Source organism: Vicugna pacos, unplaced genomic scaffold, assembly GCF_048564905.1.
Source record: "Vicugna pacos unplaced genomic scaffold, VicPac4 scaffold_442, whole genome shotgun sequence".
NCBI lineage: Eukaryota > Metazoa > Chordata > Mammalia > Artiodactyla > Camelidae > Vicugna > Vicugna pacos.
Window position 1 is genome coordinate 1,557 of NW_027329120.1, and position 16,683 is coordinate 18,239.

The window sequence follows — 16,683 nt, forward strand, 5'->3', positions numbered from 1 at the left end:
GCCTGTCTTAGGTTGTCCTCCTCTGAGGATCTTACCCGTCATTGGCTATCCAGCCGTCCATGCTGGACACATTCAGCAGGCCATCTCTGGTCCAACAAACTCCAGGTTAAGGATTTGCTTTCCAAACTGATAGCCTACAGTTCACCTAAATCAAGCAGACAACTGGGGGCTGGGAGAGACTGGGGCCCAATGGCAGAATCCTGAAATCTGACCCTCTTTGAAATGCTCACAGAGCCTCTGGGCTGCCGCCTGTAAGGACAGAACAGCAGTTTAGATTCTAGACCTTAAACTGAAAATGAAGTTTACAAATTAGCTCTGAATAAATGTTATCCTTCCCATGAAGAGCTGTAGCCCCAAGTGAAGCCAAATTCAAAAAAGACACAATTCAGCTCCTCTGTACACAGAACCAAATGAATCTGCCGGAAAACTGGCATATTTCTCTCACTCTGTCAAAATAGCATGGTGATGTCATGCTTTTCATCGTCCCCCAAACCAAACACCTATTCTTCCTGAAAACAGCTTGATATCTTCTAAGGGGAAAAAAGGAGAACTCAAAATATAAAGAAAAAAATTTTAAGTTTAAACAGCAAGTAATAAAAGTCAATCTTTTCTTTCCTGTTTACTCATCTCCCTGACTGTGTGTGCACGTGTGTTACAAAATCCCTCTGAAAATTGTACAAGAAGGAAAAACCGTCTCCAAAATAATTAATGTAGTCTTATTCTGAAGCTTTCTCATTTTTGTAAATTTCCCCTTTATTCTTCTCCAGTGAATGTACTGGAGTCAGGATTAATCAGGTTCTTGTCTTGGAGCCCTTTGAAAAATGTAAGTGCATTTGGCGGGAAGAGGAACAAAGAAACCCACTGAGTATCAGGGACCTGGGCCAATGGCTGTCCGTGCTGTTTGGGTCCATGCTGTCAGGACACCTGTAAGGCACTGGACTTGCTGCGGACCTGTTAAATCATTTAAGTAAGGCCCAGTCATCTGCTTCATTCAAGAGGAGCTCAGGTGACCGGGGATGCAGTCAGCATTGGGGACGCTGATCAGATGGTGTGAAAACCAGTTCCACAGGGCAAACTCGCATGTCCCTCCCCACACACCTAGAAGCTGCGCCTCGTCCCAGCTCTCAGACACAGCAGAGACCAGATATTCTGACAGATTCACCGTTTCAGACCCCACCCCCACTTAAAATAGTTTAGCATCCTCTCCCACTTCCTTTGCTTCTCATAAATTGCTATAGATTGCCTTTTGATCTCAGAGGAGAGCTCCCTATAAAAGGAAGCAAAGTAACTGAGGTGGAGAAAAACTTTACCCAAGAATCCAGTCCGATGGGTTAGAAGGACCCCTGCCAGAATGGAAGATTTAGGTCAATGACCCTTGACTAGAGACAAGCAGAGGGAAAGGAAGGGGGAATCACTTTGAAATGAGACCGCAGCCCAACTTACCCTCTGGTTACAAAGACTGTCATTTGCCTGATGGTCAAGTTACAGAAAACTCAAGTCAAAAAAGGTGATTTCTAATAATAAAAGATCTTAACTTTGTCCAGTCCTTCTACTTCTCCATTTTTATAACTAATTCCATAAACAACTATACACTCACACACGATCTGTTAACTATGCAAATTTGAAGACTGCTTCCATTTCCCAGCTTAAGAGAAACATAGGAAAATTTCCATGGGATTATGAAAATGACTTCTAAATACCAGTATGTTTTTGTTTTTTAATTTTCACTTTATCAAGTCAAATATCCGCCTGACATTTAAAAACTTTAAGTCTCTGGGCTACAATGGACCATGAGAGTGAGGCACATTTTCCAGTTTCTGTCTCTGGTCTGACCAACACCATCAGAGCCAACCTTAAAGACACTGCCGCTGAGGAAGTTTCGTGGCCTCCCCTCGCACACCACATCTGTCTTCCTACCCTCACTGTTAGTGGACATGCAGACTGGATACTTAATCACATATTTAGACTTTTATGAAATTAGCTTCTGTTTTTTCTCCTTCAAGTGAAGCAGCTCTACTTCTTCTAAGCCCTCCCAGCCATCTCGGGCTCCAGCCTCTTATTCCCACCCTGGGTCCCTCCAACACCCTCCAGGTTCTGCCAGGCTCCTCCAGGAGGGCTCTGAAGGGACCAGGTTTTGAGGACAAGGGCGAACAGTGTCATGCAGACTACAAATGCCTTGACAAATCCAAGGTGGACAAATCCAAGGAAGGCAGGTTCCCTTGCTGCAAGCCCACCAGGAACACCTCAATGGAGGGGGCAGGTCCCGATCTGGGCTTCAAAGGGGTGGTCAGGATGGGGCAGAGGAGACACTGGCTTTGCATGAGAAGTGTTCCAGCTTTGCCACACAGCAACCCTAGCACAGAACTAATGTAGGGTGGAGCGGGAGTGTCACAGGGAGGAGTGAAACAACTAGAAGACTTTTCACTGGAGAGATGGGTCTGTCCTAGAGATAAAGCTGGAAGGAAAAGGTGACCAAAAACCCAGTGAAGCCTGAATGCTAAGCTGAGGGCCCTGAAAATCGGCAGAAAGGCAATTGAGAGGCCACTCTTGGATTTTAAAGTGGAGAGTGACATTGAATATGTGTGAGCTAACAGTCGTGTGTCTGAAGACGCTGATGGTGCACAGGGGTCAGTGAACACAGCAACCTGGGTTTGAGGCGAAGGGGCCTGCCACTGAGGTTTATTGATAAGCATGTTGCCCAAGACTGAGCCGAAAGTCTCACTGTCAAGCCAGATGAAGTCTGTCCACTGCCTTTAACCTAGCAGGCCAACCTAGGTCTCCAGGAAAAGAAGCTCACCTGATCGGGTCTTGTTTGTAAAGCCAGCTGAGTTGCCATCCCCAGTATTCTATCTTGACTCTTAGAATATGTATGCATGAGGATCTGATGATCATTTCCCTCCTCTTGCTGCCAGGACCCGACAAAACTCCCTAAAAATATCAGAATAATGGAATGTTAGGACTCAACACAACGTTAGGAAGCGGACATTTCCTGTTACACACCAGCATGTCATTTTGCCCTGAGCGTCACCATATGCCCAGAACTGTGCTGGATTACAGTGGAAGCACTGCCCTACCAAAGACACCAGCTTGAAAACAAAAACCTCAACTACTTTATTTCACAGATGGACAAACTGGATGTAGAGACGTTACATGACACATCCACCATTGTACAGATATGATGGAGCCAGGTTAAATATGCAGGCAGACGGACATATACAAGATTTCATTTTTATATATATAAAAGGGGAAGACTGCATATTTACAACTTCCCTATATATTTGTGTGCATACGTACATATGTGTATATATGCGAGTCCGTATAAATATACATGTGCGTTTACGCAAAAGGCTCTCTGGCAGCTGAGACTATCAACGAGTTAGTAAGTATGCAACCTAATTTGGCATCCAGACAATGAAGACAAGGAGCTTCCCTTTGATTCAGTTGCTTACAGAAAAAATATCAATGATCTTTATCACTGGGCTCCCTGAGCAGACACAGCCTGGGAGCCGAAAGGAGCAGACTTTTAAGGAGCACTCTCATTTACTAACACACCATGCTGCCCCCAAGTACAAGGAACTACGAAACATTCCACTCTCAAAACACACTTCCCCATCCCAGGACGTTTTCACTTAAAACAGGCAAGAATTGGTTGCATTCAGCACCAAGGGGCAGCCCTGCTGAGCTGGGCCTTGTGGGTTTTCCAAGGAATAGCCTCCAAGCCTCTCCACTCAGGATTCCTGTGGGTGTGGCTTTATCTGCGGGCAAGGGGCCAGGCCCTGACAATCTAACTCCCTTGCCCAGAACAAGGAGAAGATTTGAGAAGCCACTTAGAAATAACTCGCTCAACCAGTTTCCTCGCCAGCGGGCCTCAGGGAAACTGCCGACATTTCCCCCCGGGTCGGGGGGCGGTGTGTGGCTTGTGGGGACTTCGGTGGCGTCTGCATGGCAGGATGCTCTCGCAGAGGGCCTGCAGCTGACAGCGCAGGCGCTGGCCCTGGAGGTCTTAGCAAAAATGGCTAGTTGTGTTTTCGCTACAAGCCAGACCGAACCTAGAGGTGAGAAGACAATCAACAGAGCCACAGAGCTGAGCCTCCTGAAATGGGAAACAGCTGCCTCCGAAGGAAACTGGCTGCCCCTCTGTACCACGGGCGGCTGAGGATTAGGACAAGCGAGACAGAGACACACGGAGATGGAAAGACAGGCTAAGTGCTGATCAGGCTACCTGGGAGGAGTGCAAAGGTGGACTGAGAAAGAGCAAAGGAAGAAACAAGGAAGGTAGAAGGCAATTCTGGAGGAAAAAACGCTATCAAGTTTAGTTACAAAGGAACCTCTCTGGCCATGCAAAAGAACGGTCTGGAATTTGGTGACAGTGATCTCTTAAAGATAATAATTCTAGCCATACTCTAAAGAAATTCGGTCAGGTATGAAAAAGGGTCTTTGGCAGAACGAGGCCAGCTGGAGGAGCGTTCAGCTGAGATGCATGTGCTTTGGATGATTTTCAGCTGAAGTGAAAACTTAGGCTTTCAGGGTGTACTTACGAGAGGTGTTGTTTTGTTTTTTAACCATCCCAAAATGAAGCTTAAAAGTGTAGAAAAACAATCACAAAAAAAAAAAAAAGAGAGAGAAAGGAGGGTTTAGGGAGAAAATTGGGAGAAAGAATACGATGGAAAACACAAGTGAGATACAAAATTTTCCCCAGGGAAGCCCTGGTTTTCACTTTGAGTATTTAATAAAACTTTCTATATCAAAAGAGCTCTGAGTACAAAAAGTTTACAGAACCAAGAAGAGCTCAAGAGATGGAGAAAGTCATTTCCAGCGTAGTCCTAGTCTTTGAAGACAGGTTACTGCATGGGCACACAGGATAAGGCCCCAGTTTAACCTCCAATCCCAGAGGCAAACTAGGAGCCTGAGCTGGTGACACCCTCAAAAAGTGGCAAACGTTTCAGAATTAGATGTGTTCATACACAGCCTTGACTGTTGCCCGTGATCTCCCAGGATGAGGGGGAACAGAATGCATCCTTTCGTGACAGAGGGTCACAGAAACAAGGAGCCAGGGGTGAGGAAGGAATGGAGGAAAATTGTATGTTTGAAGGCAGAAGATGGAGAGACAGCAAAGATGAACATTAAAGAAAGAGGGAAGAAGAATACAGATCGAGAATTTCTAAATTACCCTTGGCTCAAAGTTCTGGCTTACCGCAGAAGCAGTATAATTATAAAGCTGGCTTAAAACAGACCTAGGATCTAGTTACTAATTTCTTACTAGCAATAGCATCAAAACCCTTTCTGCTGGTAGCTGGTCTCTTGACAAAAACCGTGCCTCTCATACACGATGTGACCTATAGGGAGAACTGGTTTTAATCACACGGATCTATAAAATGGTATTCAGTTGTGGTCTCCCTTCTCAGATGTCAATCCGAGCAGAGAACAAAGTGAGGGTTGCAACTGTCAAAGTAACTTGGGGTTGGGGGTACATTTTACATAAATGCTCCCTTGTCCTGCAGATGCAGTATACAGGCTAAGTTTGTCAGAATATTTGGTGGGAACCCTCTGGTGGATTTGAGAAAAATGACCAGAAACAGTCCTGTTGTGCTCATGTTTTTGGACCAGATTCTGCTTGGCCTCAAAAAGGAAATTCTGGCCTGGTTACAGCCTTAAATGGGTGCTCAAATCCCCTGAACATTCATTGCAGAAATGCTTCCATTCCTACCCCATTTTAGTTAGTAAGAACGGCAGGCATCACAGGCACATAGGGCTTGACTCCTGCTTACCTTGGCAATTACACAGCCAGTGTTCAAAAGAAGACTTGTTTACTTCTAAGGTACAAAATTCCCATTTGTAAAAAATCTTTCTAGAATTATACATGGTAGGCATTTTTCTCCCTTTAACTATAGCTTGTGCTTCCTAGGAAAATGCCAAATTACAAATGTAGAGTAAAAAAAAAAGGTAGCCTTTCAGAATCAGGATCCCAAGTTCTTTCCCAATACAACTAACTCATCAGTCAATGATTCCTCAGGATTAACAATCACTCCTTTTTAAATGCAAATCTCTGGTAGGAGGATTAAGTCACTGAGCCCCAGGAACTGGATGGAAGGGGGCTGGGGACAGTATGGGGGAGCTGGTGGAAAAGTGGTCTGTAGACAGCACAAGGGGTCTGGGGAGACCAGGAGAAGAGGCATGCAGGAAAGACAGACTTTCATTCCACTTCTCCTAGGCCTCAAGTGATGCTGAATTTTCTGCCAGAAATTGCAAATCAGCTTGTCTCACCTTTTTATTAGTGAGACAACTGCAGTAGTATTTCAGATTCCTGGAACAGAGATCAGAAAACAAACAAAAAACCCCAGTGAGTGGTGGAGGCATTCCCATGAAACACTATATAGATCAATATCATCCATTTGCTTTTTTTAACAGATATATACCCACCATGTACCAGGAACTATCCTAGTTGTTAATGAGAAAAAATGATTTTTAGGCCATGCCAATCATACTATAATCTACACTAGTATAAGCAAACTGTATAAAACAGATCATGGGGAGATCATAACTCAAAATTATAAGTTGAGCTGGGCCATCAAGGTTTTGCTGAACTGATAAGCTGATTGTGGCAGAAAGTGCTGGCAGATCTGAAAACCCACGATCTGCTAGACTACATGTCCCAGCCTCCCTTGCACTTAAGGGTGGCCATGTGACTGAGTTCAAGCCAACTGAATGGGAGTGGAGGGCATGTGTACCATTTTCAATCCTGGCCATAAGCATCTCTTTCATGGACTCCCCAGTGTTCTTTTCTTCTTTTGTCAGGTAGGATGGAGATGATCCCCAGGGCTGTCTTGGAAGCTGTGTCTCAAGGATGGCAGAGCCTCAGCCCCTCTAGGTTCTGAAGGACTGACAGATGGAAGGCTGCTTCCCCAACGTGTTCAACCCCACAGTGCTGTAGCAAAAGTAAACTGTCACATCTGATCCAACACGCATTTCCCTGTCTGTTGTGGCAGTTGGGCTCGCTCACCGCTGAAGGGCTGACAATCCAGCACATGAGAAGCTGCACAGGGGTAAAGGGATCGGCATGTGCCAGGAAGCTCAGGAGAGGCAGTACATAAGGCTGGAAAGGTAGCAGAGCACAATGACACACATGCTCAGTGCTGGCTTCTTCCCACAGGCCTGTGGTTCTCAACCAGGGGTGATCTGGTACAGCACTCCCGTCTCCCAGGGAACATTTGTCAATGTCCGGAGCCATTTTTGGTTGTTACACCAAAGCGGGGGAGGAGTACCACTGACATCTGTAGGTAGAGGCCAAGGATGCTGCTAAACACCCTACAGGGCAAAGGACTTCCCCCTACATTAAAGAATTATCTGGAACAAATGTAAACAGTACTGTGATTCAGAAATCCAGCTACAGTAAATGGGGCACAAGCAACAATTCTTAAGAGGAGAGAATGGCAATCATGTTTGTGTTTTGAAGAGAGAATGCTGATAACAATCTAGAAGATGAGAAAAACCAGAGATGAGAAAAGCAATTTCATCCTTTGTCAAGTACTTACTATGTGTCAGGCACCAGGGATACAAAGATGAGTAATAACCCAGCCAGTCCAATCATGATGACTTTTATGGGACCTGGGGAAACTTGACCCCTGGCCTCAGGGCTCTGCCTCCGGATGCATTGGAATCCGTGGCCTTTGGTTACCAGTTCAGAGCCGACAAAAGTAAAGTAAGAAAGGATGCTGGACTAGATCAGTGATTGAAGAAATGGAGAAGAGGAACCTATCTGAGAAACATTTCAGAAGTTAAATAAACCATAACTGGGTGTCCAAGTGGATGGAGAAGTTGAGAGACGTGAAGGCCAACTCTGAGCAGGTGATGATGCTAATAAGCAGGACATGCGGAGAAGAACTGACTTAAAGGGCTGTGATTTGCATTCTTTTCTTTGAGGCCTATGAAAAATCAGACATGCCTAAAGGACTGATACAAGCAATTGACATAAGAAATGCTGATGTCCAATAAACAGTTTCAAAGATGTTTCACTTCACTAATAATCACAGAAATGGGTATTAAATCAAAATGCTCTTTTGTATCTTTCAGATTGGCAAAAAATTTTTAATTATTAATATCCACTGTTAGCCCTGATATGATTAAACAGGAATTCTTACTCTCTTAGGGTGGATGGGTAAATTTATAAAATCATACTAAATGAGAAATTAATTACTAATGCTTGGAAAAATACACATAAATATAATATATAATATTTACATATACATATATATATTATGGGTATATATAATATTGTGTGGGTGTGTGTGTGTGTGTGTGTGTGTGTATGCTCTCTAATCCAGCAATTTCACTTCTAGGAATAAATTCTAAGGAAATAATCAAATAAGTACAAAAAATGTATATATGCCCCAAACATTTAACATAGTATTGTTTATACTACATTGGAAACAAATGTACATAAATAGGGGACTGGTTAAATAAATTCCAATACTTTTTGAATTAATGAAAAACTATACAGCTACTAAGAATAACACTTATTGAAAGGAAAGATAGCCATACTATTAATAATGTTAACAAGTTAACAATATTAAAGTGACTAAAAATCAGGCTATTAAACAACTTGTAGAGCAGGATCCCTTTTATGTTAAAATATAGATAGGAAGGTAGATAGACAGACAGGTAGGTATGTAGACAGATGATAGATTACCTAATAAAGAAAAATCCACACTGGTAGGTAAAAAGGCAGTAATGGTTGTCTGTGGGGGATGAGGTTGTATTCAGTCTTTCACTTCTTGGTAAATGCAAGTAAGGTTTTAACATTTTATAATATAATATGTATAACATAATATAACATTAAGCTATACATTTTATGGTCTGATGGTTTTACAAACATTTTTTCTTCGATACAACAGAAACAGTACAAGCCCTTTAAATTGTATGTAAGATCTCCTAGCCCCTCCAAAAAAAGATAATGGCCTATTTAATTCTCTGTGTTTAAATCATTCACTATAAAGGAAGGTTCAAAGGAAAGGTGACCACACGTGCTGGGTGTCCCATGCTGGTCCTGGGTTGCACACACTGTCCTGCCATAGTTATTAAAACTGTCCACTTTCACTCGCAAAGTTTCCTGGTTGGGGCATAAACTATAAGATCACGCCACTCAAAGATGAAATCTACAAATGTAACACTGCTAAATTTTATCCTAATACACAGTTTGGCCAGTCTCCCAGAAGTTCTGTTTGCATTCCCCAGGCCCCTCAGCCTTTGCTGTCTAATCATTTCACGTATTATTTATAGACAGAGACCAACCTAAAAGATCCTGCCCTTCGATTCCCTCTAGCCAACAGCTGAAGGAATTTACCTTTGCCTTCACCGAAGACTAAATTGTATCATTAAGGCTTCCATCTAAACCTTGTTATTTTGACTTTTTGACTTGCTTTGCACTCTCTGATATATAAAGGAGCAACAATTTCTACAATGAACAAGTGTATTTGTCTACCAGAAATTCTTTCTGTCCCTCAGCTTCCTAATGGTTATATATTTGGGAATCTGAAAAACTGCCTGGCATGATTTAACAAGAGCATTTAAACAGACTTTTCCTACAAAGCTTATCAGCTAGTTACTTAACCTGTATGAATAGGTTAAATATTTTCCATAGTATTTATACAAATATGATACCTGGTTTCATGTTCAACCTAATAAAAAGTAAGTTATTCTTTCCTTAAATTACTCCCGTTTCTTTCATTTTTATCTTTCCCTTCTTTACAACCACTTGACTAACAGAAATGCACAGGGCAGATGTGGAAATGTCACTTTATAAATACATTATGCAGCCAGTATACTGTTGTTGTCCTTGTTTTAGGGAAAGAAAAGGTAACTATTCCTCCAGGATGTACGCTTTGGCCATGAAACAGGTCTAAAATCAAGTCAAAGGACTATGTCGAGTTAAAAACAACAACAAACTGGAAATGAAACAATCTATGTGCTGCATCCAGAGTGGTGAAGCAGAGGCTAGTGTGATACACAGAAAGAATCCCAGCACGTTCTGGGTGCTTAACAAGGCGCTCCTTGTTTCTGTTATTTCCCAAAGGCTCCAAGCGCAAATACGCTGCAAATTCTCTGCCAACAGAGAAACGCTCTGCTAACGGTTTCATTCATTCCCACAAGTTATATTTATTCATTTTTCAACCAAACTGGCATATTGAACATGTATTCCTGGAAATTCCTGAAATCCATTCATTAGGCTTTCAGCTAGCTTCTCATGCACCTCCACATTCCAGGAGCCAACCCCAGCAAACCCAAGTCCCAGATGCTCCACGGGCAAATGCCTTCATATGCAGCACCGGGCAAGGAAAAGGCCTTTAGGCCAAGACTGCATGATGGTGAGTGATCAGCTAGCCCTGCATGCATGTCGCCTTTTAACTCATAGTAAACCCAACCCCCTAACTATGACACCACCCAAAATATTACCTTCCGTTGCAGGTCCTACACCTTCTGCCTTCTGTTTGTTTCCCTAAACTCAGAATAGAAGCAGATTAGACCAGCAGATGGCTGATACGCTCTTGTGATCTGGGAAAGCCCTTGAAAGTAGGCAGGTGGGAGGGAACAGCTTCAGACCAGCAGGTCACCCACTAGCAACCTCACCTCGATCATTCCGTGCAGCCCAAGAGACAGCATGTCATTCAGAGGGTAGACAGCGAAGACCCTGACAGCTACAGCTCAAGGACCATCATGCCCCCAGCACAGTTTATGTTTCTCAGTAAACAGGGAAAGAAAGCCCCCTGGAAATGCATCTGAAATCGAGCAGTTTCTAACAGAACTAGAACTAAAATGTAAACCTTTTTTAAATTACATTTTCCCATTATAAAAAGTTCTAATTGGGAAAGACTATGGTTCTAGTGCTTCAATTTACCTATGAAACCAGAAACACAACTAAATACAGCTAATGACAAGTGACCTCACAAAGATGTCACAGCTGATGTCTGGAACAGCAATAGGATATAGGGGATAGTCCCCCCAAAATGTATAGAGACAAATGAATTATTCCATGAACAAAAAGAGGGGCCAATCTAAACATCAGTATATGAGACAAATACTACATGGTATCACTTACATGTGCAATCTAAAAAATACAACAAACTAGTGAACATAACAAAAATGCAGACTCACAGATACAAAGAACAAACTAGTGGTTACCGATGGGGAGAGGAAAGGTGGAGGGGCAATACAGGGGTAGGGGACTAAGAAGTACAAACTATCAGATATAAAATAAGCCACAAGGATATATGGTACACCACGGGAATAGAGGCCAGTATTTTAAAATAACTGTAAGTGGAGTATAACCTTCAAAAACTGTTAATAACTATAGTGTACACCTATAACTTATATAATACTGTACAGCAACTATGCTTCAATAAAAAATAATAACTTAAAAAACCAAAATATAAACATGCTATATGAATGCCTCCACGAGAAAAACACTAGGTTGGGAGTCAGGAGACCTAGGTTTCAAGTCCTGCTCTGGGGGTCATCCAACATATGACCTCGAACAACTTAATCCCTCTGGGTTTCTATTTCCACATCTATGAAACAGACATTAGATTTGATGATCTCTGAAATCCCCTTTCTGCTTGAAATGCATATTGTCCTGTAAGGGACTGGATTTTCAATTTAAACCCCTGCAGCCCTGCAGACAGTTCTGAAGCTACAAAGCCCCAGGATACCTTTTCCCTGTCTTCTAAGCAGCCCACAGGCTGTCTCTCAGATTCCCACACTGGATGCCCAGGGGCTCGGCTGTCCTGGGGAACGCCTGAAATTTAGGCAGGGGCTGCTCTGGGGCTGAGGGAGCAAAGGGTGCAAATACTAAGATGAAATGCTGTGATTTTCACTGAAAAGTACCACATCCAAGCAAAGCTAGTGTTCACACTTTCTCCTTAGCTTGGAGGTCTTTCCTGGAAAAGAAAAATCACCAGCAAAACCACAGTCCCTAATCAGCAGGCCTCAAACCCAATCTTTCAGCAGGACAAGGAAAGTTCAGGGAAAGCCAGAGCTGTACTTCCCGGCCCACAGCCCACCGTGATTCAGCCCAGCGTCAGCTCCAGAGGTTGGGAGGGGAGAGGCAGGCCGCTTACAGCCTCCTCCTGCCTGACCCAGCTTCACATGGATGGAGAAAGAGAACCCACTTCTGGATTCTCAGCCTCCACAAACCACAGCTCCTCTGATTCTACCCCTTAAATCCAGTCTCCATCAGGAAGCAACCAAGAAAATGTGTTCTGTCCCGAGGTTGATTCTGGAACAGGGGAGGTAGGCGACCTCCAAAGAATCCAGAACAGGGGAATGTCTTCAGCTACAACAGAGGACACTTGCGCTAAATGTAACAGCTCTGCTTCATGAGTTTAATAATAATAAAGAAAAGCCCAGAGATCTGTGCAAAAGGAGAAGACATCCTCTGTGGAAACATTGCTCAGTGATCTATCAGTGAGGGTACTTATGCTCAAAACGAAGTTACATAAACAAGGATCAGAGTCAATACAATGAGACCTGCACCCCTACCTACCAAGCACTGCTGAAGGGGAGCCGCTTGTAGCTCCAAAGACAACAGCAAAGTTTTATCAAGTAAAAAAGCAGAAAAGGGGAAAGTGAAAACGTGACCTGTTGTCACAGATATTTGAAGTATTTGAAAACAAATCCGACCAGAATGAGCAACTCACCATTTAAAACGTAATTCAAGAAATTGCAAGAAAGTATTTGAGAAGAAAACACAAGTAAAAAGGGCAAGAGTTCTACCCTGGGAACTGAGAGAAAATCTGGAAACAATGTGTTCATGTCCTGGGGGGAGAAAGCTAACCCTGAAGAGATGAAAGAGGCACTTACAGAGAAAAGGAGGACTAGCAGATAAGGGGAGGCGAGATGGGGCCTGGGATAAAAGGGACCCATATCAGTGAGGAGCTTCAGAAATCTAAGTGACAAAAAACATGCAAAGACCACGTACACAAATTGTCTGCTGGGAGACAGCCCGGTTCCCACAAGGAGGGCCATTGTCATTGGCACCGAGCAAAAGGATAAGATGTGATTCCACCCTGCCCGGGGTCCCTCTGCCCTAGTCCTATCTTTTATACCTGAAACAGGAAACTCTTCTTGGAAGTAAACAGAAGAAGCGGGGTGAGAAGTGTCAGGTTTGAGCTGCCTGGCACTGAGGGCAATTAGAATAAAGTGGAGGCAGCACATACAGTGAGGTATTCTGGGGAAATGCTTATTTTCAAGAGAAAAATGAGACTTTGGTCTCAAAGAAGAGGAGACTAGGCATAGCCCAGTGTGAAGCCTGAGGAGGGGGAAGGAGGGATGGGAGCTGCCCTCCTATGGCTGCCACCAGCTGGAGGGAGAACCTGGCATGTGGGGTCCACAGGAAAGGGATGGGCACATCCCCCAGGGTGAAGCTATGCCTGGACACAGCAGGACTTAAGCTAAGGTATCCTTCCTCTGCTTGTCACTCACACCCTAGGTGGACAAGAAGATGTCTTCCGGAGTTGGGAAGGAGGAAGAGAGAAAGGTAGCACTACGACATGCCCGTTCACTCCTGCATGTGTGATCCAGCCCACCTATGAAGAAGTCACTGGCATCACTGCCACCACTCTGGTCCTGGCCCTCATTATTTCTCCCTGGACCATCATGATTAGAGTCTTCTTCTACACATCCCTTCTGACCTAACTCTCCCTACACCTCAGCCCCACCAAATCTCTGCCACACTGCTTGCCACCAGAGTACGCTTTCCAATGCACAAATCTGATAACGTCCTTTCCTGCTAAAATGTCTACAATGTCTCCCACTCTCTTCAGCGGTCAGCAAGCTGACCTGTGGACCAAATCCAGCCTGCAAGTGACAAATGGGTTTAATGTGTTTAAAGACCTGTAATAATTAATAATAATAATAATAATAATAATAATAATAATAATAATAATAATAATACTGGAATACTACTCAGCCATAAAAAAGAAGGAAATAATGCCATCTGCAGCAACATAGATGGGCCCAGAGATTATCTATACTAAGTGAAGTCAAAGAAAAATATATGCTATCACTTATATGTGGAATCTAAAATATGACAAGTGAACTTCTTTATAAAACAGAAACAGGCTCACAGACATAGAAAACAAACTTATGGTTACCAAAGGGGTAAGGGGGAAGGGAGAAATAAATTAGGAGTTCGGGATTTGCAGATACATACTACTATATATACAATATAGATAAGCAAGAAGGTCCACTGCAGAGCAAGAGTACTATATTCAAAATCTTGTAATAAACCATAATGGAAAAGAATACAAAAAAGAATATATATATCCGAATCACTATGCTGTACACTAGAAATTAACACAACACTGCAAATCAACTCTACTTCAATTAAAGAAAGAACCGTAAAAAAATAAAAATAAAAAAGGAATATTTGACAGAGATGTATGTTCTCTGACAGGTCTGAAATATTTACTATCTGGCCCTTTTCAGAAAGTTTGTCACCCCTCATAACTTTGGCAAACAGCAAAGCAGCCAAGTATACAGCAGATCTTTCATGATCCTGCCCTGCCTGCTCCTCAGCCCCCTCCGCCCCGCTCTCCCGGCTCTGAGCCCCCCGGGGGGACGGAACCTTACCGGGCCCTGGTTCTTAAGGTGCTCTGTCCCCTCGTCCGTCCGGGAAGGCCAGCTCCTGGCGACGACCGCTGACTCAGGCTTCCTCGGGAACGGCACCTCCGGAAACAGGGCACTTCGGCCGCCCCTCGCAAGTCTTTTCTTTCTTTACACCCATCGGGCCATGAATTCACAGGGTTTCCGTGGGGCTGGCTCCTTCCCCTCGGCTCTCACGCGGCCCACCTCTGGCCGCGGCAGGCCGGCGCCTTACCGGAGCCCCCTCTGCCTTCCCTTTCTCCGACCACTTCCCTGACACGTGTCAGGAAGCGCTCCCGCTCCGGCAGCCGGGAACCCGGCCCTTGTTCCTTCCCAGCGATGCCAGCAGCGCGCTGGGTGCCGCCGCCGCCGCCCGCCGCCGCCGCCCACGGCAGGCTGGCGCCTTACCGGAGCCCCCTCTGCCTTCCCTCTTTCTCCGACCACTTCCCTGACACGTGTCAGGAAGCGCTCCCGCTCCGCGCGCCGGGAACCGGGCCCTTGTTCCTTCCCAGCGATGCCAGCAGCGCGCTGGGTGCCGCCGCCGCCGCCGCCCACGGCAGGCTGGCGCCTTACCGGAGCCCCCTCTGCCTTCCCTCTTTCTCCGACCACTTCTCTGACACGTGTCAGGAAGCGCTCCCGCTCTGCGCGCTGGGAACCGGGCCCTTGTTCCTTCCCAGCGATGCCAGCAGCGCGCTGGGTGCCGCCGCCGCCGCCGCCGCCCGCCGCCGCCCGCCGCCGCCGCCCACGGCAGGCTGGCGCCTTACCGGAGCCCCCTCTGCCTTCCCTCTTTCTCCGACCACTTCTCTGACACGTGTCAGGAAGCGCTCCCGCTCTGCGCGCTGGGAACCGGGCCCTTGTTCCTTCCCAGCGATGCCAGCAGCGTGCTGGGTGCCGCCGCCGACGCCGCCGCCGCCCGCCGCCGCCGCCCGCTGCCGCCGCCCGCCGCCACCGCCGCCGCCCGCCGCCGCCGCCCGCAGCAGGCTGGCGCCTTACCGGAGCCCCCTCTGCCTTCCCTCTTTCTCCGACAACTTCCCTGACACGTGTCAGTAAGCGCTCCCGCTCCGCGCGCCGGGAACCGGGCCCTTGTTCCTTCCCAGCGATGCCAGCAGCGCGCTGGGTGCCGCCGCCGCCGCCGCCGCCCGCCGCCGCCGCCGCCCGCCGCCGCCGCCGCCGCCGCCCGCCGCCATCGCCCGCCGCTGCCCGCGGCAGGCTGGCGCCTTACCGGAGCCCCCTCTGCCTTCCCTCTTTCTCCGACCACTTCCCTGACACGTGTCAGGAAGCGCTCCCGCTCCGCGCGCCGGGAACCGGGCCCTTGTTCCTTCCCAGCGATGCCAGCAGCGCGCTGGGTGCCGCTGCTGCCGCCGCCGCCCGCCGCCGCCGCCGCCGCCCGCCGCCACCGCCGCCCGCCGCCACCGCCGCCGCCCGCCGCCGCCGCCCGCAGCAGGCTGGCGCCTTACCGGAGCCCCCTCTGCCTTCCCTCTTTCTCCGACCACTTCCCTGACACGTGTCAGGAAGCGCTCCCGCTCCGCGCGCCGGGAACCGGGCCCTTGTTCCTTCCCAGCGATGCCAGCAGCGCGCTGGGTGCCGCCGCCGCCGCCGCCGCCGCCCGCCGCCGCCGCCGCCCGCCGCCGCCCGCCGCCGCCGCCGCTTCGTGGAGCCATTCGCAGGGCCTACCTTTTCGAACAGTACCCATGCCCTCGATGGCTCCAACACCCCTTTTCTTGTGACTCCGCGTGCATGGGGCCCCAGGAGCCACTCCACGTTCCCCGAAAGACTTGGAGAACACAGAGCGCTCACCGCTCCGCTCCTCTTCGGCGTACGTCCTCTCTGGAAGCCACTGGAATAAGGCAGGGCCCGCCCCAGGAAGTGGGCGTGGCCACCGCGCCCGCTCCAAGGACCCCGGGTCAGGCTGCCCTCCGCGCCGCCTGAAGAAACGCAGCCCCACGGCGCTGGCTGTGTTCCTCTAGAAAAGAAGTTTCAATCCAGTGATTTTAAACCCTCGCAGCTCTGAAGTGATCCTCCATAAGAAACAAATTTTATATTTTGCGG

General features: G+C 46.8%; 1 long non-coding RNA gene across 1 annotated transcript; it reads right to left on the bottom strand.

Moving 5' to 3' along the window:
• Positions 1-1,477: 1,477 nt before the first annotated feature.
• On the bottom strand, positions 1,478-16,459 carry LOC140695576 (uncharacterized). Its single transcript, XR_012071227.1, has 3 exons — positions 16,309-16,459; positions 14,623-14,764; positions 1,478-2,928 (listed from the first exon to the last, which is right to left on the bottom strand). It is a non-coding gene; the product is annotated as an uncharacterized lncRNA (long non-coding RNA).
• Between the last annotated feature and the right edge of the window lie 224 nt (positions 16,460-16,683).